Source organism: Oryzias latipes, chromosome 10 (genome assembly GCF_053564925.1).
Source record: "Oryzias latipes strain Hd-rR chromosome 10, Olatipes_Hd-rR_3.1".
NCBI classification, from domain to species: Eukaryota; Metazoa; Chordata; class Actinopteri; order Beloniformes; family Adrianichthyidae; genus Oryzias; species Oryzias latipes.
In genome coordinates, this window is record NC_136246.1 from 4,138,956 (window position 1) to 4,164,134 (window position 25,179).

The following is a 25,179-nucleotide window of genomic DNA, read 5'->3' on the forward strand; positions in this document are numbered from 1 at the left end:
TTTTGGAGGCTGTGTCATTTTTTGTTCTCTGGTGGAAAAACATGATGCATGATGGGAGCAGGAAGCTACATAAATGCCTGTCTGTGTGTTTAATCCTCCCAGAACATTGCAAAGCTTCCCATCTGAAGCACAGTCTCCCTGAGCTCCACTCACAATGAACTCGGTCACACAGATCAGCTTCATGTCCATTCACGTAACTGACGTGCCTTAAACACATCAGGAGGATTCTGACAGAGCAGCCCCGTGAGGACGACACCCCTCAGATCTTTAATTAGGGCAAGAGAGTATAGAACATGTAATCAATCTATTTCCCCTTTGGGGCTTCTGTCGTGGGAATTTACAATAATGTATATTCCCAGTCGTCCTGCTTCTCAGATCAATATCTTGTTTAACCAAAACTTTGGTTTGACCATGCTGATCAAAAGATTTTCAAAGTAAATGAAAAATTGGTGTTTGTTAATTGTAACACCATGTATAAAGGAAAAACCCAGACACATTCAAATGCAAGTGCCAGTCAGATTAACTTGAAACAAATTATTTCAGTCCTCGCTGCATACGAGGATTCACAGAAAAGTTGTGTTGTACGCCTAATTAAGGAACGTAGAGGTTTGAAGCACCAATTTATGCCACGAGACACTTGGGATAACCTTAATTTATGGAACACAGAGAGCTGGTGTTCTGACACAAGCAGCAGGGGGTCTTTGAAAGCGGGCAGCATTTTGCCGTGTGAGAGCTTTGAACATCTCTCCCCAAAGCGGGACAGAAATCAAAAGCCCAACCTGACAACAGAGCTTCGTTTTCAGGATTGTCTCAGACTCTTCATTATTCATAACACATCACTATTGGTTGTAGGTGCATGTCTCACATGGCAACAGGCGCCCTGCTTATGGATATCCCAGCTGGGAAACACAAGCCTGTGTTTAAATGCCTGCAAACACATGTCGCTGGAATCGTTTTCCTCTGCCTTTGGACAAGAATCTGTAGGGAAGTTAAAATTAGCTGCGAAACCAGAATGAGCTGTTGGAGCTGCATCCTGCTTGACCCTCCTCTACCTCCTGCAGAGCCACAAAGATGTTGTTGTTCTCGTTAGATGCTCACAGCAACTAATTGGAGAGGGACTAAGACCGCAGTGAACTAATGCATTGTCACATGCTGATAATTGGGGAAACGTGCATGTTTTTAGTCTCAGTGGAAGCTACAGCACTTTTAAGATGCAAGAACATAAAGGTACACTGCATTGGATGAAGCATGCAGACGTTTTCCTGCAGAAGTCAGTGCTAATGAAAACTACCAATTAGTGAGAAAAGCAGCATTTGGTTTTCACGTGTAAACACTTGTCTAACTCAAGAGTCACTGACTGCAATTGTGTTGAAACAAAATGTCAGCACATGCGCTTCCACTGAGTGCAGAAGAGTTCATTACAGAACGCGCCTTTCAGTTTCTGACACTCATAAGTGCCCCGAAACTTTCAGAGATCGCATAAACCTGTGTAACATGATCCAATGATCCTCCCTGACAGGAGACAAGATGCCTCTCAGAGAAGTGATCACGTTCCTGCGTTCAAATGGAGAGAAACAAATGGAATCGCTGTTTAAATGAAACAGCAAGCAAACTCGACGATCTGTGAAATTTCAAGCGTAGCCTTATGGGGGTGCAGCTGCTATCTGATCTTGTCTCTAGGAGCCTGAGGAGGTAAATGAACTTCATTAAGAGCTTTTTATGTCTGCATGGAGAATGTGCTGCATTTTCTCAAAAATAAAACCCTTAACATAAAAAAAACTGAAAAGATTATCAAAACCAAGATAAAAATGGCAATTGTTTCACCCTTTTGTGTTACGGTGGGGGTTGAGGAAGTACCCAAGTGCAGAAGGAAGGAGGCAGGAGGTTCCTGGAGAACAGGATCTTTAATAACTAAACTAAACAAACCAAAATCCACTTCTGAGCAGGCTAGAAACCCTCGAAAACCTTGAAACACTGGAAGACACTGAAACTGGGAACATCAAAGCTATGGAGCAGCACAGGAAGAAGGTAAAGACAGGACTTAAATACATACAGACAAACAAGACAAAGGTGGAAACACTCAGGACAGATGGGGACCAAAAGCAACCTTTCAAAATAAAACAGGAAACTGAACTCAAAACATGACAGAAACAAAAGGGAACCAGAAAACAAAAGCAAAGAAAATAAAATTGTAACATTATGTCTCTTACGCTCGACTCAGTTACGCTCTGCTTACATTCTGATGCAGAAACATGGAAGGCAAATGATTTCCTGTTTTCCTCTTCAGGAAACCCAACAAACAGACACTGTCGAGACGATATGGGAGAGAAATGTAGTCATTTTAGTACAAACTCTTGTTTGGACTAAAAGTAGAGCTTGTATAAGACCCATGTGAATATCCCTCCATGGCTTGGCACTAAAGAGAAAGTGACATGAAAAATATGCATGAAAACCAGCAAACCAGTAAAATACAAACACAAAACTATAACACAAAACATTAGTCAGTTATGTGGCCTCCACTGGGATAATGTTGACTGGGGTCACTTTTAGCTCATTTGATTTTGTTGTTACCTTATCAGGTCTCACCAATAATATAAACCAAGGCGAATGAAGAAAGATATAAATAAACTTTTCATGGCACATTCTAACCTGCTGCTGTCACAAAAGAGGCAGATGTGCTGGTTGGGTGTAACACTCTGTTGATTGTAATGTTTTGTGCATTATTCTTGGTTTAATTGCTGAAATAATCAATTTACAATCCAATGTCCACAAAAATCAGAGAAAATCAGAGAATCAACTAGAGTAGTCAGGATCCAGACGGGAGTCAGGGCAGGCGGCAAGCAAACAGAGTCAGAGACAAAACAGGGTCAGATACAGGGTCAGGAAACAGAAGATCAGGTTTGGTTATAACGCTTGGTAATGAAAGCAGAGTGGCACAAAAAATACTTCTCACTGAGTGAGGCTTGCTGCATTGCTTAATTGTCTTGCGGTTGAATTGGTAAATGAGAGTCAAGTGAGCAGCATCCAGAAATAGAAAGCTGGGGTTGCTGGGTGTGTTTAGAACTCTGGAGACGGCTCCCGCCGGTGACCAGAGGGGGATACAGAACTCTGACTTCTGACACCTGCTCTCTGATACCACCACCTCTCCCATCTCACACAGAGCAGTTACACAGTCTGATAGTCCACTGAACCACTGAATCAGTGTGGATGCACAACAAAAAACACTGTTTATTTGTGGGCTCCCATTACGGCACTTAAGGTTTATTTGTTTTTTTAAGACAGACACAAAGACAAACAAAGTTAACATCAAATTAAAACATTGATAAAAGTTAATAAGGAGCATTTTCATCTCAACAATTGAAGATTAACCAAAAAACGTGGCTTTTGATTAAAACACAGGTTGGGAGTTTATGGTGAGAAGGTCATGCATTAAAGAGTTCAAGAGGCAAGGAGCAGATCTGCTGAACGCTCTTGACCTCATGGTGGAAGGACAAGCAGATGGAGAAGAGAAGAGAGAACTTCAGGATGATCTTAGAGAGTGGGAGGAGAAACAAAGACAAAGGCAATCATAGAGATGGAGAGGAGCCAGGTGGTGAAGAATAAAAAAAATGTATAATTTAAATCCAATTCTGAGATAGACTGAAGCCACAGTAGCTGCTTTTGAACGGGGGTAATCAGAAAAAGAGATTTGAGAAGTGATCCAGCCGGCAGAGTTTTTGAACCAACTAAAACTTAAAGAGGAACTTATGTGGGATACCAAAAGGAGGAAGTTCCAGTAGGAAAAGCCTGTTTATCTGTCTGGCTTCATTTTCTCTTGTGTACCTCTTTAGGCGGCTGCTCAAGGCTAGGAGCCTTTGTTTGGCATTTTTGCAGTGCTTCAGGTATGGGCATCAGGCTGTATCTCTTACGTATTTGCTTTCTCATTGTACCTCTTTGAGCCTCTGTTGCTTTGCCCCCCCGAGTTGCCTTGATTTTGGCATCTAATCGTTGCTTCCATGGTGGGAATTGCTTCTCCCATGGTTGCCCTTATAGCCAAGCATCTCAAGGATTACTGCTGCTGAAGTGTAAACCAGTTCATTGGTTTCTGTGATGGTTGTGGTAGGAATTGCCCTCAATGCTTCATTCACAGCTTCCAGGAGACTTTCAGGCAGTCCATCACTTAACTGTTGTAGCTGGTGTCTGGGTTGCCTAGTGTTCATTGTAGACATGGTCTTGTCTTTCAGGTCAGTTGCTGCTTCGCTCAGCGTATCTGTGGTTGTTGGGGCTGTGTACCCAATCTCAGGGTGGGAGTGTGGTATAGCCTCCTCAATGACCTGCTGTTCTGGCTCCCCCGTGGTGGTATTGCAAAATTGCAATGTACCGCTTCAATGTCAAGTTGTGATAGGAGTTGCCGTTTGTGGATGTTAGAGCATTGGGCTACCAGTTGTTTATATATATATATATATATATATATATATATATAAACAACCTATATATATATATATATATATATATATATATATATATAGGTCCTCGGCCTCCTTCCTTGCGGCTAGCACACAGTCTCAGGGAGCTGAATTTGGGATGGAACCCTCCATGCATGGTGAGGAGCTTTCGTGTTTTAAAATCCGTGGTCTGTATCTCTTCCTTTGGCCATGAGCTGGCTTCTCAGGACTTGCCTTACTCGTTGGAGGTATTTAGCTGTTGCAGCTTTCCTTGTTGCCTGCTCCAGGTTGCCATTTGCCTGTGGAATTCCAAGGTACTCGTAACTGTCCTCAATGTCTGCTATTATTCCTTCTGGGAGTGAGACCCCTCCTGTGTGGACTACCTTGCCTCTCTTTGTCACCATCCGGTTGCATTTCTCGAGCCCGAATGACATCCCAATGTCAGTACTGTAGATCCTGGTGGTGTGGATCAGGGAGTCAATGTCACGCTCGCTCTTAGCATATAGCTTGATGTCATCCATGTAGAGGAGGTGACTGATGTTGGCCCCATTTCTGAGTCGGTATCCATAGCCAGTCTTGTTGATGATTTGGCTGAGGGGGTTCAGATCTTTGCAGAACAGCAGTGGGGACAGAGCATCACCTTGGTATATCCCACATTTGATGGACACTTGTGCAAGTGGCTTCCCATTGGCTCAAGGGTGGTTTTCCACAGCTTCATTGAGTTTCCTATGAAGGCTCTTAGAGTCCTGTTGATGTTGTACAGCTCCAAGCATTCAACGATCCACGTGTGTGGCATTGAGTCATAGGCTTTCAGTCAATCCAGGCTGTGCACAGGTTGGTGCGTCATGACCTGCAGTCATGAGCGACTGTTCTGTCAGCCAGGAGTTGGTGTTTGGCTCCTCTGGAGTCTCTGCCAATGCCCTTCTGTGATAGTGAGAAGTGCTCACTATCACAGATTTAGACAGATTTGTGAACAATATTTCAGAGAACTGGTTATTTTGTGTATGTGGAAAATGTTTCACATCTTTGAGTTCATACCATAAAAAATGGGAGCAATAACAAAAGTGTTGCGTTTATATTTTTGGTCATTGTATAATATGCCAGAGAGAGGAGCAAATAATATTTTCAAATTTTAGATAGAGAATTGAACAGCAGACTTACCTAAATTGCTTGACACTCCAGAGAGCAGTGGATGGTTTCATTTTTAAGTAAAACAGCAGAAACTGTCAGGAGATCAAAGTTTGATATTGAGAAGGACGTAGGAGCATCTTGATGAGGAGACTGCACAGCTGTTTAGATCACAGACTGAGGATAAACTGAGGATTTTCGTTTAGTCCATAAAGCCAAGTTTTTTCGTTTTTTCTCAATTCTGAGTTTCTACTTTGGTGATAAAGACATACTCTACATTTGTGGCAGAGTTCAGTAGGGTACATGTGTGTTGGAAATGTGTCTAGGGGCTGGAATAAGCTGCTAGCCACTGAAAAAATATGACTCTGTTGTTGAAATTATGAGATCCAAACAGGTTTGAAAGATTAGCATGATTCCACATTGGAAATATCTTCCTTGTGGGAAATAGTGTGATTCAAATGAAAGTCTTTGTTAGCAGCAAGGCTAGTTTTCCTGTAGAGATGCTCCAGGCAACAGCTTCTAGATTTCAGCTTTACTCAGCAACAATATTCCCTGTCTTAAAGTGCTGCTCTGCTGGGAGAGGGTGACTGCTGTTGGTATGATCAACTTGAACACACACTTATGTTTTTCACCATTGTCTCCAAAGAGCCAAGCTCAAAACCAAGCAAGTTTCTGCCTTACTTGTGACCTTGTTCGACTTCAGAGAGTCCTTGTTTTTGGTACTGCCCCTTTCCAGCAGGCCACACTAAGTACCACAGACTCAATCAATATATATATATTTTTTCAGATCAGACATTTCCAGAATACTGACAATGATGAGTGCAAATGTTGCCACAAAATTTCTGCCCACCTTTTACCAGGACTGTATCGCATACAGTTCACCATGGAGTTAACACAGGAGCATAGAGACTCTGTGGCCACCCCTGAAAGGAAGACACCAACAGTAGGAGAAAAAGAAACAATCAGGAAAACTTTTTCTCTTTCAGAAAACAAAAAAAAAAAAACGATTTCATATGACACAAAGTCAAGACATGTTGAGTGGGACTAGTTTATCTGCTGATACTGTGAATCTAATCTGAAAGGAGACATGACTTCCTCTCTGAAATGAAAAACACACATTTCACATTTCAGATTAAAACATATCGGTAACACTTTCTTTTACAGCACAGTACTTACAGTGTACTTAAGTGGTATTTACATGGTACTAATTGTGTAACTACTGGGTACTTTCAGGGTATTTGAAGCATTGCAGTCAAAGCAATAAGGAATTCACAGAGATTTATCAAACTCAATGCAGAAATGATTAAATAACTAAAATATACTTTGTACTTCATCAAAGTCATTATACTTTTTATGTTCATTTGAGCTTGTATTGTGATTAGTCTTGCAGTTACAAACTCTGAACAAGTCCTCCACGTTACCAAACTCTGCCGAAGGAATTTCGACAGACAAAAAGCACGACCCCACATGTCGCCAGTGCAATATAGACAAAACAGAATAGATTTGACTGCAACTATTGCAGAAATGACTTTTTGTCATGGCAAGAGCCGCCACGCCCCCGCAGCAGCTGCTCGTCAGGGTTAACTCTCCTCACCTGGTCACGTCAGTATATATTGCTGTCGCACCGCAACGTTCTTCGCCGGAACGTCTAAGTTTTCAACTTGACTACCAGCCAGCTCTCACGCTCTGTGTTCCAGTCTGCAGCTTGCCAGCCATTCTGGATTTCTGCTCCACGATCTCAAGTCTGAGTCACCTGCCTGTCGTTATTCCTGCCGCTCATTACGGACCAAGCTTTCTCCTGAGCGGCTTCTGCTGACTCACCTGTTGCTGTGATCGCCTGTTCCTCACTGCCAAGTTCTGCCTCAACATTCAGCTGTAAAACATCTCCTCTGCTGCTCTCTGTTACGGACTTCCTCATTCTGGAGTTGGCGCCCCGCCCCTTCCATGAACTCTGGACTCTGCTCCGTCTGTTTTCTCCTCACTCCTGGCCTCCCACAAGTCTGTCTTATACTCCTGGGTCTGTCATCTTTTGTTGGTCCTCAAGACCTGGTTCTGACACTTTGGCTGAAGAACGTGAAGATCTGGGGCCATTTCCTGTTTTCACGGTGGGGGACAAACTCATGAGCTATGCAAAGGAGTGCAAATCATTCCTGGAACAACACAAAACTCTGGAAGAAAAAAAAAATATTTAAAAAAATCTGTTCTTTGGAATGCTCCTTTTTACTGTTTTGTACTTAAACAACTTTTACTGTGATGACACTTTGTATGCTGCAGAAGTGTATCATATTAAAGATTGTTGTTTTTACTGCTGTCTTATTTCTCTTTACATTTGCCTCATGTTACAATAAGTAATCAGGCCAGAATATGTTTTTACAATGCAGTTACTTCACCTTTACCAACAAGTTAGCATTGTCCCATTTGGGAAGGTCAGAAGACCAAGTGTGTATATACACTGTACGGGAAGGTAATACGTGAACATACCCAGCATTTACTACTAAAAGTACCAAGTAATAGAGTGGCAATAAGGCTAGCTTTCTTTTACAGTCCAATTTCATTGTACTTAAGGGGTAGTTTCTGTGGGGAATTCATGGTACATACCATGAAACACACAGCGAGTGCAGACCTAAAGGTCAAAGTACTTTATTTGCACTTTCCTTGTTCTTACATGTAAATACCCAGTAAGTATATTATAAATACCCAGTATGTACCACATAATATGAACCAAATAGTACCACATAAATACACAGCAAGTACCATGTAAGTACCGAGTAGACACAAAAAAGTACCATGTAAGTACCCAGTAAGTCCCATAAAAAGTACCATGTAAACACCCCGTAAGTACCCAGTTAATTCCATAAAACATACCATGTAAATATCCTGAAAGTACCCAGTAGTTACACAATAAGTAACATGTAAATACCACTTCAGTACACTGTAAGTACTGTACTGTAAAAGAAAGCATTACCAACATATCATATACAAAAAACCCTCCGGGATTCAGAAGGGATAAAGTATTTTTGTCTTGATTTTAGCTCTTGAGGGGGGAAACGCCCCCGTAGCCTCTTGGCAGCCGTGTGGTGTGCAGCAGCACAAAAGATGCATCGTACATTTGTACTTTGATGGGACCCGGCAGATGGATTCACGTCGCTCATGCACAGTCCATAACATCAAGTGCTGATGGAGCGTGTGCAACCAAAAAGTGCTGAAGAGTGACCCTGGCTGTGCCCTTGTCACTAACTCAGGGTAACAAGTGAATGGAAATTGGTTTTACCTGAGTCAGGTAATCATTACTAAATGAATTTGCTCTTGGACCGAAGGTATAAGTGGGATAAATATATGTCTCTGAGATGAATACAAATCTCAGGTATGCAATGAAAAGCACGCTGCTTATTGATTTTAGAGGTTGCACTCTGCGTGCCTTTCATCGCTGGCCTCTTCTGCATTAGAATGATGAGTTTTCCATTTGGCAGGTGTTTACATGAAGCTGTTGACAATAACAGAGACAGCAACTTTAATGTTTAGTTATTTCTCTGCGAGCCTGCTGGTCCCTGCGTCCAGCAGCCATATGCAAATCACTCCTGCGCCGAGCATGCATAATGAACGCAAATGTGGATGCTATCACCATTTTTCCAGCCCATGTTTGTGCAGTGTCATCATGTTGGCAGACACCCGTCCCCTTCATCATTGCTGTCATTTCCATCATCTGCATCCTAATCATCATTAAAATCACAAATGTCATAATTATTACAGATGCGACTGCTTGGACGCCGTCATCATTACCACTGTGATAAAACTGATAAAGTGGCAGTTATTCATTTCTCCCCGCCTGTGCCTGCCTTCATTACGCCTCAGTGACAGATGGGCCCTGTAACGTGCACATGTCTGACGACTGCTGAAGTGTGGGCTTCAGCACACGGAGCAGCTGGGAGAACACGGCCCGTGTTTCAGAACTGGACTGTGCTCTTCAATAATTCAACCCTCCCAGCTGTCTCATATCCGACCCCAAGCTTGGCGGCCGCCAAACTCACATCAGAGTTAAACCACAATGCCGCGGAGCGAAGCTAGAGACGGGTTCGTATCCGTATGTTTACTTAAAAATCAGTGCACTGTGAACCTGTGCAAAGCACAGCCTTGATTAGCTGCACAAAAGGATTTTTTTTATTTTTTATAAATGCACTCGTGTTTTTTAAGGAATGAAGAGTTTATTTTCACCACTGAAAGGAAAGCTTTTTCATTGAATCAATATCTGTAGTTGTTGCCTGGTTCTGTGAAGGAGAACTGTTAAAGACCCTGGAATGTATGTTTAAGTCCTAAAGGCCTCCTGCAAGAGAAAATAGATCTGTGGATGTGGCATCCTGGAGAGATGAAAGTCTAATTATCTCTCAAGAAAACAAGTGGAAAGGCGTTCTAATTAGGACTGAACGGAATCCATGTGCTGAGAATTTGAACATTGTGATGGATGATGCATGGATCTCCTTAGTGACTGCAGACAGAGCCATAATCTGACAAAAAGGAGCGGACTGCCTAAAGCTGCGAGGCCTGAAACCAGGAGAAAAGTGTTTGATGGAGGAGGGGAAGCTGGGTGGAGGGTGTGCTTTGAGGGGGTCCTGCAGTGACAGAGGTGAGGCTAAAAAAGGCCTGTGTTGCGTAACGCCATGATTCATGCAGCAGACAGGAAAAAAAAACAGGGTAAGAGCTACAAAGAGAGAGCCTTAAGAAATAGAGATAAGTAAATATGATAGAGGTGTTAAAAAAAGAGAATTAGGAAGGAAAAAGGGAGCAGCAGCGCCCAGAGGAGCAGTCATGATTAGTCCCATTCCCAGCACACAGCCGATTGGCTCTCTTTCTCCACACTCCCCGTTCCCGGTTCTTACCTTCCCTCTCATCTCACCAGGGGGTCCCACAGTCGCCAAGCCCTTTAATGCTCCCCTTCACTCTTCCGCTGCGTGGCTGGCATGCAGAATGCATAATCACTGTATAATCATAATCAGCGTCTGCACATGTGGAGGAGGAATACAATAGCAGCTGGATTGAAACAGTTTTCATTTCATGTTTGGTCTTTTTTAATCTTTAGCACAGCTTCGTATAGGAAACAGAAGTGGTACACTGTATGTATGTAAGATATACCTTTGCCACAGCAGCTTTGCATGTAAATGTACCAGGGAGAAAAAAGAGCAGGATAATCTGATTATGTTCCTGCTAACTCGATTATTGCTCTGAAAAAGTGGATGGAAGCCTTGCATCCCCTCTTTTAGACAATCACTGCTTTAATGGTTTTATTTAGCATTTCAGAAAACAAGGCAATGCTCCTCTTTTCAAATGTAAACATGCATGTTTGCTGCTGAAACTATACCCGATGGGAACCCGGGATGCAGCTGTCAGATTATGGAGAGAATTTTATTTAGGTTTTTTCAAAGGATGCGTATAGAGAAACATCTGGGCACGGTGAGTGTGATCAGAATCTGACCTTGTATGAAATGTGACGCTGTTGCATCCGCATCTCTCCTGGAGAAGTTTAGGGTAAAGACTCTAAAAAATAGATCGTTTGAGAGATGACCAGTCAAATATGAACATTTTATTGTGCTTGTTTGCTTCTATACATTTGAAAAATTAGCTTTTGGTGTTTATTAAACAAAGCAAAAAAAACCACAGACAGGCACATAGAAACAAAGGCTGGTATCATCTTTACATCCCAATCATTTTTGTTCCTTTCTCCGTTACCAGGGGAGGATGCATTTACCTTAATGCCTTAACTCTCCGGTTCCTTCCTTACTGTGAAGGAGGCTCTAAGGGCAGGGATGCCCACTTTAGTTTACTGTTGAGTTAGTTCAGTTTAGAATGTTCCTGTTGAATTCTATGTTTACATGATCCTTATGATTTTACGTTTACTTTACAATTACCATTACAAAGCACATTGAGACGACTGTTGTTGTGAATTTGGCCTATATGAATCTAATTGAATTAAAATGAATTGATTTGAAAAATTGAATTGAGCGTGAAATTTGGTGGAGGAGGAATTATGGTGTGGGTTGTTTTTCAGGACTTGAGTTTGGCCCCTTAGTTCCAGAGAAAGGAACTCTGAAAGCCTCAGGATAAAAAAATATTTTGGACATTTCCATGCTCCCAACCTTGTGGGAACAGTTTGGAGCGGCCCCTTCCTCTTCCACCATGACTGTGCACCAGAGCACAAAGCAAAGTCCATAAAGACATGGAGGACAGAGTCTGGTGTGGATGAACTGGACAGAGTCCTGACCTGAACCCCATAGAACACCTTTGGGATGAATTAGAGCAGAGACTGAGAGCCAGGCCTTCTCCACCAACATCAGTGTGTGACCTCACCAATGACCTTTTGGAAGAATGGTCAACAATTCCTACAAACACACTCCTCAACCTCGTGGACAGCCTTCCCAGAAGAGTTGAAGCTGCAACAGCTGCAAAAGGTGGAGCCACATCATACTGAACTCTATGGGTTAAGAATGGGATGGAACTTCAGTTTATAAGAGAGTCAGGGCAGGTGAGCCAACACTTTTGGTAAAAAAGTATATCTACAAGTTTCGATCCAGCATAGATTAAAAAAATATATATATTTGGTACATGAGCAATTGTACTTTGTACTGTTCTCTCTGCCCAGATCCCATCGTTTCCTACCGATCCGTAGATCAAAATATGCAGTTCATCAAATGGCCACTGGAGGCTGGTTTTAAAAAAGAGAGTCGCCTATTTATATAAGTCTAACTTTACTTCAAAATTAAGTTTTAAAATATATGCACTCTTGTGAAATCTTTTAAATGTTTATTCATTTTCTATTCATGACAGCTGAGGTTTGTAGTTGGGGTGGATGGCAATGTGTGTGTGCTTTGTTACAATTCAAACTTGTGTGTACTAGCTAAGTGTAAACATGGTGTAAAGTGCACCTCCAACACCCTGCCAAACCACCCACTTTTAGAGGATTTATGAGTAGGGTGGAGTTGACCCAAATCATCCCACTTCAGGTTTCATTTCAATCGTTCAGAAATAAAGCCTGATCCAGTTAATATTAGCCTGGGATTTCCTCCACCTCCTTACCCCAAACCCTGATCCTCTGTCTGGTCCAGAGCTTCACAGTAGACAAAAATGATCAGAGGAAATGTAAACAACATAGAGTTTAAAACAAGTCACAGCCATCTAACTTCATTATCACATTAGGATTGTCTAACCCAGGAAAGCACTCAGCCTCTTGGTGGGTTTGCAGAAATGTTTTGTTGAACAGCATGGTGGTTTTTCCAACCATTGCTGTGATCACATTCCCTAACGAGAAAATATCCTCCTGATACCAACTGCTGCCTGCTCTGACCAAAGATCTGCTACATGCGGATACAATTTGAAAGGGCTGTGGCAGCAAAAGAGTGTGTCTGTGCACAACAGCGTGCTTACGTTCAGCAGAACTTCCAGGGACTGCATTGTACTTTGCCTCCACATACAGAAGTTTCAAAGTTGCAGAGTTTGCAAATCTTTGTCCATATTGGGAGATTTCCCTCTGTTAGTGATTGTGATTATTAGCTGAGTAAGATTCACATATACGGCAGAGAGGAAGGCCAATCACATGGTTCACTGCCGATCAACAGTGAAAGTCTGTTAACAGGGTGGTCAGGAGGTTTTCCATTAATCTGGCCTTGAAGGCTGCCGTACCGGCGTCTGTTATCGGGCCCCCACATTCCTCTGAGAGGCCATTCCTTTTTCGGACAGCAGTTTGGATTAAGCTTTTGTCCAAGGAGTGTGCTTGTGAGGGAAGGCAGGGGTGCAGCAGTTTAGTTTAAGGAATGGTGCAATATTGGTTCTTTGGATAGAGCAGGACAGCCTGCACCTCCCGGCTTATGAGGCAGGGGCGGAGCCAACAGGAGGTCATCAGGAAACCTTCTGGTCAGTGATGGTCAAATTAAGCTGGTTTACTTTCTTATTTTGGTTTAAAAAAGGATTTGGAATGCAGTCCTTTGTAACTGTGCTTTAAATATCCTTTATTAGGGCCCGAGCACGGAGTGCAAGGACCCTATTGTAATTCGAATGTTTATTATTATTATTATTAGGGCCCGAGCACGGAGTGCAAGGACCCTATTGTAATTCGAATGTTTATTAGGGCCCGAGCACGGAGTGCAAGGACCCTATTGTAATTCGAATGTTTATTATTATTAGGGCCCGAGCACGGAGTGCAAGGACCCTATTGTATCTGTAAGAGTTATTATTATTAGGGCCCGAGCACGGAGTGCAAGGACCCTATTGTATCTGTTAGGTTTATTATTATTATTATTATTATTATTATTGTCATGGTGCAGGGTGGCTCGAGAGCCGGTTGGACCCAGACGCAGAGGCGGAGGCATGAGGATCAGGGGCAAAGGGGTTTAATGCGAAACACAAACGAAAAGCGCTGCAGAGCAGGATCTCAGAACTGAAACATAACTCACTGTGACGTGGCAAGAAAACAAGGAACTTGGCATGACAAGACGAGAACACCAGAACAGGAACACTAATGGACCAACACAGGAGGAAGGCAGAGACAAGACTTAAATACAGACAGGGCAGACAAGACACAGGTGGACACGATCAGGGCTGATGGGGACCAAAGGAAGTAAAACTCAAGAAACCAGACAAGACAGGAGACTTTCAAAATAAAACAGGAAACAGAAACTAGACAGAACAAGGACCAAAAACAAGACAACAACTTCAAATCATGACAGTACCCCCCCCTCAAGGAACCGCTCCGAGGTTCCACAAGTCACATGAAGGGGGGGCCCCGGAGGATAAACCTCGACGGGCACAAGAGTCCAGAGGACGGCCGTGGGTCCGCGCCGTCCGGCGAGGCAGGTCCGGAGGACGGCCGGGGGGCCGAGCGGTCCGGCGTGGCAGGTCCGGAGGACGGCCGGGGGGCCGAGCGGTCCGGCGTGGCAGGTCCGGAGGACGGCCGGGGGGCCGAGCGGTCCGGCGTGGCAGGTCCGGAGGACGGCCGGGGGGCCGAGCGGTCCGGCGAGGCAGGTCCGGCATGAGATGCGTGGAGGCGGCGTCAGGCTTGGAGGCGGCGTCAGGCTTGGAGGCGTCGTCAGGCTTGGAGGCGTCGTCAGGCCTGGAGGCGTCGTCAGGCCTGGAGGCGTCGTCAGGCCTGGAGGCGTCGTCAGGCCTGGAGGCGTCGTCAGGCATGGAGTCAGGCATGGAGTCAGGCATGGAGTCAGGCATGGAGTCAGGCATGGAGTCAGGCATGGAGTCAGGCATGGAGTCAGGCATGGAGTCAGGCATGGAGTCAGGCATGGAGTCAGGCATGGAGTCAGGCATGGAGTCAGGCATGGAGTCAGGCATGGAGTCAGGCTCTGGCGGGTCGGGCCAGCAGTCAGGCTCTGGCGGGTCGGGCCAGCAGTCAGGCTCTGGCGGGTCGGGCCAGCAGTCAGGCTCTGGCGGGTCGGGCCAGCAGTCAGGCTCTGGCGGGTCGGGCCAGCAGTCAGGCTCTGGCGGGTCGGGCCAGCAGTCAGGCTCTGGCGGGTCGGGCCAGCAGTCAGGCTCTGGCGGGTCGGGCCAGCAGTCAGGCTCTGGCGGGTCGGGCCAGCAGTCAGGCTCTGGCGGGTCGGGCCAGCAGTCAGGCTCTGGCGGGTCGGGCCAGCAGTCAGGCTCTGGCGGGTCGGGCCAGCAGTCAGGCTCTGGCGGGTCGGGCCAGCAGTCAGGCTCTGGCGGGTCGGGCCAGCAGTCAGGCTCTGGCGGGTCGGGCCAGCAGTCAGGCTCTGGCGGGTCGGGCCAGCAGTCAGGCTCTGGCGGGTCGGGCCAGCAGTCAGGCTCTGGCGGGTCGGGCCAGCAGTCAGGCTCTGGCGGGTCGGGCCAGCAGTCAGGCTCTGGCGGGTCGGGCCAGCAGTCAGGCTCTGGCGGGTCGGGCCAGCAGTCAGGCTCTGGCGGGTCGGGCCAGCAGTCAGGCTCTGGCGGGTCGGGCCAGCAGTCAGGCTCTGGCGGGTCGGGCCAGCAGTCAGGCTCTGGCGGGTCGGGCCAGCAGTCAGGCTCTGGCGGGTCGGGCCAGCAGTCAGGCTCTGGCGGGTCGGGCCAGCAGTCAGGCTCTGGCGGGTCGGGCCAGCAGTCAGGCTCTGGCGGGTCGGGCGTGGCAGTGGAACCGGGGAACCGTCGGGGCGCAGGCGGCACCCCCCTGGGAGCAGGAACGGGTCGGGGCGCAGGCGGCACCCCCCTGGGAGCAGGAACGGGTCGGGGCGCAGGCGGCACCCCCCTGGGAGCAGGAACGGGTCGGGGCGAAGGCGGCACCCCCCTGGGAGCAGGAACGGGTCGGGGTGCGTCCGGGACCACCACTGGACATGGCTGTGGTGCGTCCGGGACCACCACCGGAACATGACGGGGATGGGGTGCATCCGGCACCACCACTGGAAAGCGATGTGGTGCGTGCCGGACCACCTCTGGAACAGGAACGGGACATGGACGGGGACGGTGGCGGCGACGGCGACGACCCCTCATCATGGCGAGATGGCTCCCCTCCATAGCTGGAGTGCAGAACTGGAGTGTGTTAAAGTCCCAATAGGACCTGGTCCTCTCTGCTTCGAGGCAGTAGGCCTCCAAAAGCTGCATGTCCCGCTCTGCTGGGTCCAGAAAACTTGGTTGGTCCATTCTGTCACGGTGGGGGGGTGGCTCGAAAGCCGGTTGGACCCAGATGCAGAGGCTGAGGCATGAGGATCAGGGGCAAAGGGGTTTAATGCGAAACACAAACGAAAAGCGCTGCAGAGCAGGATCTCAGAACTGAAACATAACTCACTGTGACGTGGCAAGAAAACAAGGAACTTGGCATGACAAGACGAGAACACCAGAACAGGAACACTAATGGACCAACACAGGAGGAAGGCAGAGACAAGACTTAAATACAGACAGGGCAGACAAGACACAGGTGGACACGATCAGGGCTGATGGGGACCAAAGGAAGTAAAACTCAAGAAACCAGACAAGACAGGAGACTTTCAAAATAAAACAGGAAACAGAAACTAGACAGAACAAGGACCAAAAACAAGACAACAACTTCAAATCATGACAATTATTATTCTTCCGACTTTTCCGTCGCCTTTTTGAGGCCTTTAACATACCCCAAAACTCACCAAATTTTGTATACACATCAGGAGTCGCGAAAAATTTCATATTTTCTAGGAGAACGGCATAGGTAAACAAAAATGGCTCGATAGCGCCACCTGCAAAATTTGTTTTCGCGAGCACCTCCATATGCTTTATAGTACAAACCTGATTTTAACAGGGCATGTTCATCGGATAGAAACCTACAAAAAAGTCTCTTGGGACCAAGCTGTCAGTCGCACAGGAAGTCTGATATTTTGATGACAATATGTCATTTTTGCTGTATTTTGGTCATTTGCAGGCCTCGCTCTAGAACGAACTCCTCCTAGAGATTTGAGAGTAATGACTCCAAACTTTGGTTTTGTAAACTAGACACATGTCCGATGTTAAATTGCAAAGCTTTTAAGTTTTTATGGATGTTTGTGACCATGGCGGCGCGTCAAAATTGGAGGTCGTTTCGAAAACACGCCATGAAAAGAAAAATGGCCATTACTCAGCCATGCATAATCCAATCTGATCCAAAATTGATGTGCATGATTGTAGTCTGACTCTGAACACATCTGCAGTGAAAAAATCTGGAAAAAGTGTAGCGCCACCTGCTGGCAAGAGGAAATGACATGTTTTACTTGGAGCATCACTACTCCGAGTAGGATGAGCCGACACACCTGAAAATGACGTCCACCTGTTGAAAAGCCATTGAAGTTTACTCTGACAAAAAACCATAACTTTCAATGCGGGGGTGTGGTCGTGACAGAGCTGCAAAGTTGGGCATCTCGCTATGCACACAAAAGTTGCTCTCACGTGCACATTCCTTGTCCAATCTCACTGAAATTCAATGGATATGAAGAAGCTTCTATTCTGAACCCATGGATATGACAATCTTGGACGAGCTCTATAGCGCCACCTAGTTATTGCATTGGGCACATTCTGCCCTGTATTTTCTCTTTGCTTTGTCCGATGTGCATGAAATTAAAACTGGAGATACTCAGAAGGGTCCTCTCTCATCATGTAAAGTTTCATGGGTGTACACCTGACGGTGCCTGCGTAACAGGAAGTGGTCGATTATGTGCACCCAAATAATAGAAATTTATTATAAATCAGCCGTTTGTCTCAGGAAGCTGAGATTTCAGAATTAGATGCCTTTAATAACCTCCAGCTTTGATATGTAACACTATAGGGTCTACGAGAAACTTCATCACTTGATTTTTTTAATGAAATTTTGGACTGAACAAAGATTTTTAGCATAAATTCTGTTTAGGTTATCAGCACCAGGAATTCAACTTTCATAGGCATTTATGTGCTACTGCTTCCTAAAAAAATTCAGAATGATTGAAGTTACAGGTGACATCTTAGAGAGCATTACATCCAAAAAGGTCCGAAAACGTCTTTTTAGGCAAAACTACAAACACCTATTTTTTTTCATAACTTAATCATCATATATCAACACCATTTATTTTTTTAAATGTAGGGATCTGTGTTTGCTGCCTTCCATATTTTTTTCAGAAGTCCAGGTGAAACAGATGATTTTAAAAAAATCCTGATTCATCCCAAAACCTGTGCTTTTTCCGTCTGGACTCCAAACAAGTGTGTTTTAAAATTACTTATGCTTCAAATATCCACACCAAGTTTCACACGCATATAGCTGAACATGTCTAAATGCTTCTTGAATATTCTTTACAGATATAAAATGAACTGGTCAACTGTAGGATGTCATTTCCTCTTACATGCTTAAGTCTTTTCCTCATGCTGCAGCCTGCTCCTCAATCATCCCTGTTGCTGGAGTCAAATTTCACCCCCCCCCCCCCCCCCCACACACACACACACCAGCTGCCAGTTCATATGCTAACTAACCCAGCAGTGAGGTGACAAGAGTTTAGACACAAGAGGGAGGGCAGACTGCTTTTTCATTTGTTTTGTATGTCTTTCATAGATTTTTATGAATAATCATTGCTTTTCTAGTCATGTAAAATGCAATTAACCTAATATTTTATCTTTTTTTTTTACAAACAAAACATATGAATGTGCTCCAAAACAAAACCCAACTCTCAGTACAGTTCTACAGATGTAACATAAGACTTAGACAGTAAATGTCTCTTTTATCCTTTTTTAATCAATGCTGCAACTTCTTTTCCTTAATATAAATCCAATGAAATTAAACTACAAAACCAAAAAACACAACGTATAGCAAATTTCTCTAAATAAATTATGTGTATATACAATATGTAGCACTTTTAAACAAAATAATAACAAATCCTTCCAATACAAGCACAGAAAAATGGAACACAAAATTTAAAACCCAAATTTGAAATGGCAATTTTAAAAAGATAATTTTTTCAGCCTGCTAAAAGTGCACAATTGTAAAAGCTCTTTTATATAGACAACTGTTTGGTTGCTTAGAGCTCTAAATATAAAAACAATGCCTTTATGGACGTGGCACGGATGGCACGGATGTTCAGCAGGGTAAACCCCAGGAAAGCGGCGGGACCTGATGGAGTTCCCGGAAAGGTTCTGCGGGCCTGCGCCGATCAACTCTCCCAGGTCTTCACAAAAATCTTCAACCTGTCGCTAGCTCAGGCTTTCATCCCTGCTTGCCTGAAGTCATCCACTATCATCCCGATACCCAAAAAGTCCTCATCCACAGCCTTCCTCACGGACTTCCGCCCAGTTGCACTCACTGCTGTCATCACAAAGTGTCTGGAGCGGCTGCTCCTGGGACACATCAAAGACTCCCTCCCTCCAATCTTCGTCCCCCACCAGTTTGCTTACAAAGCAAACAGATCAACGGATGATGCCATTTCCATCACCCTCCACACTGCGCTGAGCCACCTGGAACACAGAGACACCTACGCCAGGATGCTCTTTGTGGACTATAGCTCAGCCTTTAACACAATCATTCCTGACATTCTGGTCAACAAACTGTCTGAACTAGGACTCCACCCACTCACCTGCTCGTGGATCAAGGACTTCCTGACAAACAGACCACAGACAGTCAAACTTGACCCCCACCTCTCCTCCACCCGGACGCTGAGCACAGGCTCCACACAGGGATGTGTGCTGAGTCCTCTGCTGTATACACTGTACACAGCAGACTGCAGACCAGCCCACACCAGCAACACCGTGGTGAAGTTTGCAGACGACACTACTGTGGTGGGGCTGATCTCTGGGGACGACGAGACGGCCTACAGAGACGAAGTCCTGAAACTCTCAAGGTGGTGTCAGGCTAATAACCTCATCCTGAACACCACCAAGACCAAGGAGATCATCCTGGACTTCAGAAAAAACAGAACAGATCCACCCCCACTCTACATCGATGGAAACTGTGTGGAGAGGGTCCACAGCTTCACCCTCCTGGGCACCACCATCTCTGCTGACCTCACATGGTCTAACAACACCATGACTGTCATCAGGAAGGCCCAGCAACGCCTGCACTTCCTGAGAAAACTTAGGAGGAACGACGTCAGCCAGGAGCTGCTGGTAACGTTCTACCGCTCAACCATTGAGAGCATTCTGTCCTATGGCATCACAGTGTGGTTTTCCCACTGCACTGAAGCAGAACGGCAGAGTCTCCAGAGAATGGTAAAGACAGCGCAGAGGATCATCGGCTGCCCCCTCCCCTCACTGAAGGACATTTACCAGTCTCGCTGCCTCAGCAGAGTGACTAGCATCACCACTAACTCCACCCATTCTGCTTTCCCTCTGTTTGAACTGCTGCCCTCTGGAAGGAGGTACAGGTCCATCTGAACCAGGACAAACAGACTAAGAAACAGCTTTTTTCCACAGGCAATTATCATACGGAATGCACATACGTCCACCAACCACACCTCACTCTAATTTTACTACAATGCGTGCAATATCCTGACTGTCTAACCAGGTCACTGTGCAATAACTTGATATTTATTAAGCTGTGCTCACAGCAACTCATGTAATTCCATTCTATTTTATTCACAAATATTTAATATTTAACAGTTTCTGTCCATATTGTTCATTTTTTGTTAAGAGTTGTAAATACAGTATTTCTTTTTCTATTCTATTTTTATTTTTATTTTATGTAACTCCTTCACTCCAAGGCTGCTGCAATTTCATTGTATCCCCATGTACAATGACAATAAACGATTCTGATTCTGATTATATCACTTAGACACAGATGGAGAACCATATCAACTGGATTGGTAACAGCAACAACCACCGACCAAGCCGGCAAGCCCTGGCAGAAAAGATCCCCACAAGAAACACTGCAGGCTGTTCCATAAAAAATATAGTTTTACCATTGCCTTGCAGATCACAGTTGAAGTGGTTTAGTTTTCCTAAAAAAATTCAGAATGATTGAAGTTACAGGTGAACTTTTAGACAACATTTGATCCAAAAAGGTCCGAAAACGTCTTTTTAGGCAAAACTGCAAACACCTATTTTTTTGCATAACTTATCTTTCAAATATCAGCACAAAAAAATTAAAAACGGTAGGGATCTGTGTTTGCTGCCTTCCATATTTTTTTCAGACTTAAAAGTGTAACAGATGATTTATAAAAAATCCTTTTTCATCCAAAAACCTGTGTTAAATCTGTCTAGACTTAGTATTAAAAACTCTCCAAGATGAATGTGCCTGACTCCACCTGCAGGTGGATCACAGACTTCCTGACGGACAGACAGCAGTATGTGAGGCTGGGGAAGCTCGTCTCAGATACTCGGACCACAAGCACCGGATTCCCCCCAGGGCTGTGTCCTTTCACCCCTGTTACTCTCCCTGTACACAAACAGCTGCACAGCTGGTCACCTGTCTGTCAAACTCCTGAAGTTTGCTGACGACACCACACTCATCGGCCTCATCTCTGACGGAGATGAGTCGGCCTACAGGAGTGAAATAGCCAGGCTGGTGTCATAGTGCAGCGCTAACAACCTGGAGCTTAATGCTCTGAAGACAGTGGAGATGACAGTGGACTTGAGGAAGGCCCCAGCCCCCCTCCCCCCTGTCATCCTCTGTGACTCCCCGGTGACCTCTGTGGAGTCCTTCTGCTTCCTGGGAACCATCATCAGCCAGGACCTCAAGTGGGAGCAGAACATCAGCTCCATCACTAAGAAGGTCCAGCAGAGGATGTACTTCCTGAGGCAGCTGAAGAAGTTTCACCTCCCTGAAAAGATGCTGGTAGACTTTTACACCGCCATCATCGAATCCACCCTCACGTCCTCCATCACAGTCTGGTTCGCTGCGGCCACGGCCAGAGACAAGGCCAAGCTGCAACGCGTCATCCACTCAGCAGAGAAGGTGATCGGCTGCCACCTCCCGTCTCTCCAGGAGCTGCACATCTCCAGGACCTGGAGGCGGGCAGCCAGGATTGTAGCCAACCCCTCTCATCCAGGACATAATCTCTTTCGGCCCCTCCCTTCTGACAAGAGGCTCCGGTCCATCAGGACCAGGACCTCGCGCCACAAGAACAGCTTCTTCCCCACTGCAGTCAGCCTGCTGAACAGTACCCCAACTCCCCCAGGTGACCCCCCCTCCCGCCCACCAAAGGACTGTCGGTGCCACTTACAGGCCCCACCATCCCAGCCCATCTGTGCTCCCACTTTAATTCACCTTACTCTACTGTATATAGTGTGTTGTTGTTGTTAACTTAATTTTTAACTTATTCTTAATTGCACTATACACCAAGTCAAATTCCTCGTTTTGTAAAGTGCGCTCTACTGAACCTGGCAATAAAACTTTTTCTGATTTCTGATTCTATTAATCATTGTTTTTTATTCATTCAAAATGCAATTAAATCAATATTTTATCTTTTTTCTTTTCCTTTTTCTTTTTTTTTATCTCTTATATCCTTTTTTATAATCAATGTTTGAACTTCTTTTCCTTTCTATTGTCATGGTTTCAGTTTGTTGTCTTTTTTTTCGCTTTAGTTCTTGTTCTGTCTTGTTTGGTTCTGTTTCCTGTTTTATTTTGAAAGGTTTCCTGTCTTGTCATGTTTCTTGAGTTTTACTTCCTTTGGTCCCCATCTGCCCTAATCGTGTTCACCTGTGTCTTGTCTGCCCTGTCTGTATATAAGTCTTGTCTCTGCCTTCCTCCTGTGCTGGTCCATTAACTTCTGCTCATGTTGATCACGTCTTCTTGTCTGGCGTCCATGTCCCTTGCCATGCCACAGTAAGTTTTTGTTTTTAGTTTTGTCATCCTGCTCTGCAGCGCTTTTTGTTAGTTAAATAAACCCACTTGCCCTGAACCCGTTTGCCTCCCGTCTCTGCGCCTGGGTCCTACCTGCTGTCGAGCCCCCCCCCCACACGACATCTATACATCCAATGAAATTAAACTACAAATCAACAAACACAACTGATAACAAATGTCTCTAAAAAATGATGTGTATATTTGCAGAACCTTAAAAACACCAAACAAATAACAAATGCTTCCCAAATAAAGCACAAAAATGGAACACAAAATGTAAAACCCAAGTTAGAAATTGCAATTTGAAAAGATACTTTTTTCATCAGCTTTTCAAAATCAATCACCAATTCTACTCTTCTGTGGATGAAACAAAGAACTCCAGAACAATGAAGCCATTTCTCTAAGTCTCTCTCACCTTCAGTTTTAAACAAGGTCTGTGAAAATCCACCATACATTGGTCACATGAACTCAGAGACCTGCTAAAAGTGCACAATTGTAAAAGCTCTTTTATATAGACAACTGTTTGTTTGCTTAGAGCTGTAAATATAAAAAAAAATGCTTTTCTATCACCTAGACACAGATGGAGAACCATATCAACTGGATTAATAACAGGGTGGCATGTTTAGACAAAATGAAGCTGTCCATCACATTTTTGACCTAAACATGTAAACACATCCTTGGCTCTGCGGTTAGGAAATGGTATTTGGGAATCTCTTTATACCAGGAGCCAGCCTGGCCATTGGAACATCGCCACAGTGCCCATCCAGACTGGGACAGCAACGGGGTCCACTTCAGAGCCGTGAGCTGCTGTGTTTAACTCCAGCTGTCCCAGCAAGGGAGACAACTGCAGCAACATCCACTGACCAAGCTGACAAGCCCTGGCAGAAAAGATCCCCACAAGAAAAACACTGGCTCAGGCAGGCTGGTCAAAAAAAAATAGTTTTGCCATTGTCTTGCAGCTCGCAGATCAAGTGGTTTAGTTTTCCAGTAATGTCAGTCAAGAATGCAAGTTCAGATTCACAATGTTCATATTCACCATATTCAACAGACATCTCCTCCAATAGCACCTTAAAAATCCTGTGCTGTTTTGCTTTGCAGCTGAGGTTGTTTACGATTTTCAGAATAAGAGTCATTATATGTCCAGAGCCAATCACTTCTGCACATAAGGCCTGCTGGTGAATGACGCAGCAGTAATGCAGACATTTTGGAAAGTCTGGGTCAGCTTTACAGTGAGTGATGAAACCTGTTTGTCTATTGATCATAGCAGGAGTCCCATCTGCAGTCACTGCTACCAGCTTTTCTAATTGTACCTTTTTCTGCACAAAAACTCCTTCACCGTGTTATACATTTCAACTCCTCTTGTAGTTGTCTGTTAGGGCAGATGTGTCAGGAGTTCTTCTCTTGTGGAAACCAAAAGCTATGCTGTACTGTTGCCGTCCACAGACTCATCACACTGGACGTTAACCACCTGCACTTTGCAAGATCCCGGTCCAGCTAATTGGCCAAGTTATCAGACATAGCTGACACTCATCTAGACATTGTAGTGGAAATTGAATGAGTTCTATTGTTCTCATCCTTAGGGACAGTGATAGCAATTATCATCATTGCTTGAATTTTTTTCATGCTATATGCAAAAGTCTTTGTCCCTTAAGGCAACAGATTACAGCCCCCCCCCCCCCCAGGCTGCTGTCGTATTAACAATAGCTTGGAGCTCCAGAATGGACAAGAAAAAACGACGAGAATGGCTCGAGCAGGGCGTTGCTCACGGGGCGGTCGCTCGTGCCATGCGGTCGCACGTGCTCGGGCCCGCTAAATGCTACTTGTAGCTTTAATTATTATTCTTTTTCTTCCGACGGAAGAGTTGCCTTTTTGAGGCCTTTAACATACCCCAAAACTCACCAAATTTGGCACACACATCAGGAGTCGCGAAAAATTTCGTATTTTACAGGAGATTGGCATGGGCGCACAAAAACGGCTCGACAGCGCCACCTACAGTGACATTTGTCCCGAGCCCCCGCATATGCTTTGACATACAAGCTTGATTTTTTCAGGACATGTTCATCAGACGGAAACCTACAAAAAAGTCTCTTGGTACCAAGCTGTCAGTCGCACAGGAAGTCTGCTATATTGTTGTCAATATGTCATTTTTGCTCTATTTTGGACATTTGTAGGCCTCCTTCTAGAACGAACTCCTCCTAGAGATTTATGAATAATGACTCCAAACTTTGGTTTTGTAAACTAAACACATGTCCGATGTTAAATTGCGAAGCTTTAAAGGTATTACGGATGTTTGTGACCGTGGCGGCGCGTCGAACTTGGAGGTCATTTCGAAAACACGCCATGAAAAGAAAAATGGCCATTACTCAGCCATGCAAAATCCAATCTGATCCAAAGTTGATATGCATGATTGTA

At 45.0% G+C, this 25,179-nt stretch overlaps 1 long non-coding RNA gene across 1 annotated transcript in view; it reads right to left on the bottom strand.

Moving 5' to 3' along the window:
• Positions 1 to 25,179, bottom strand: part of LOC144994824 (uncharacterized) — an 82,924-nt gene that overhangs the window by 3,793 nt on the left and 53,952 nt on the right. The window lies entirely within an intron of this gene.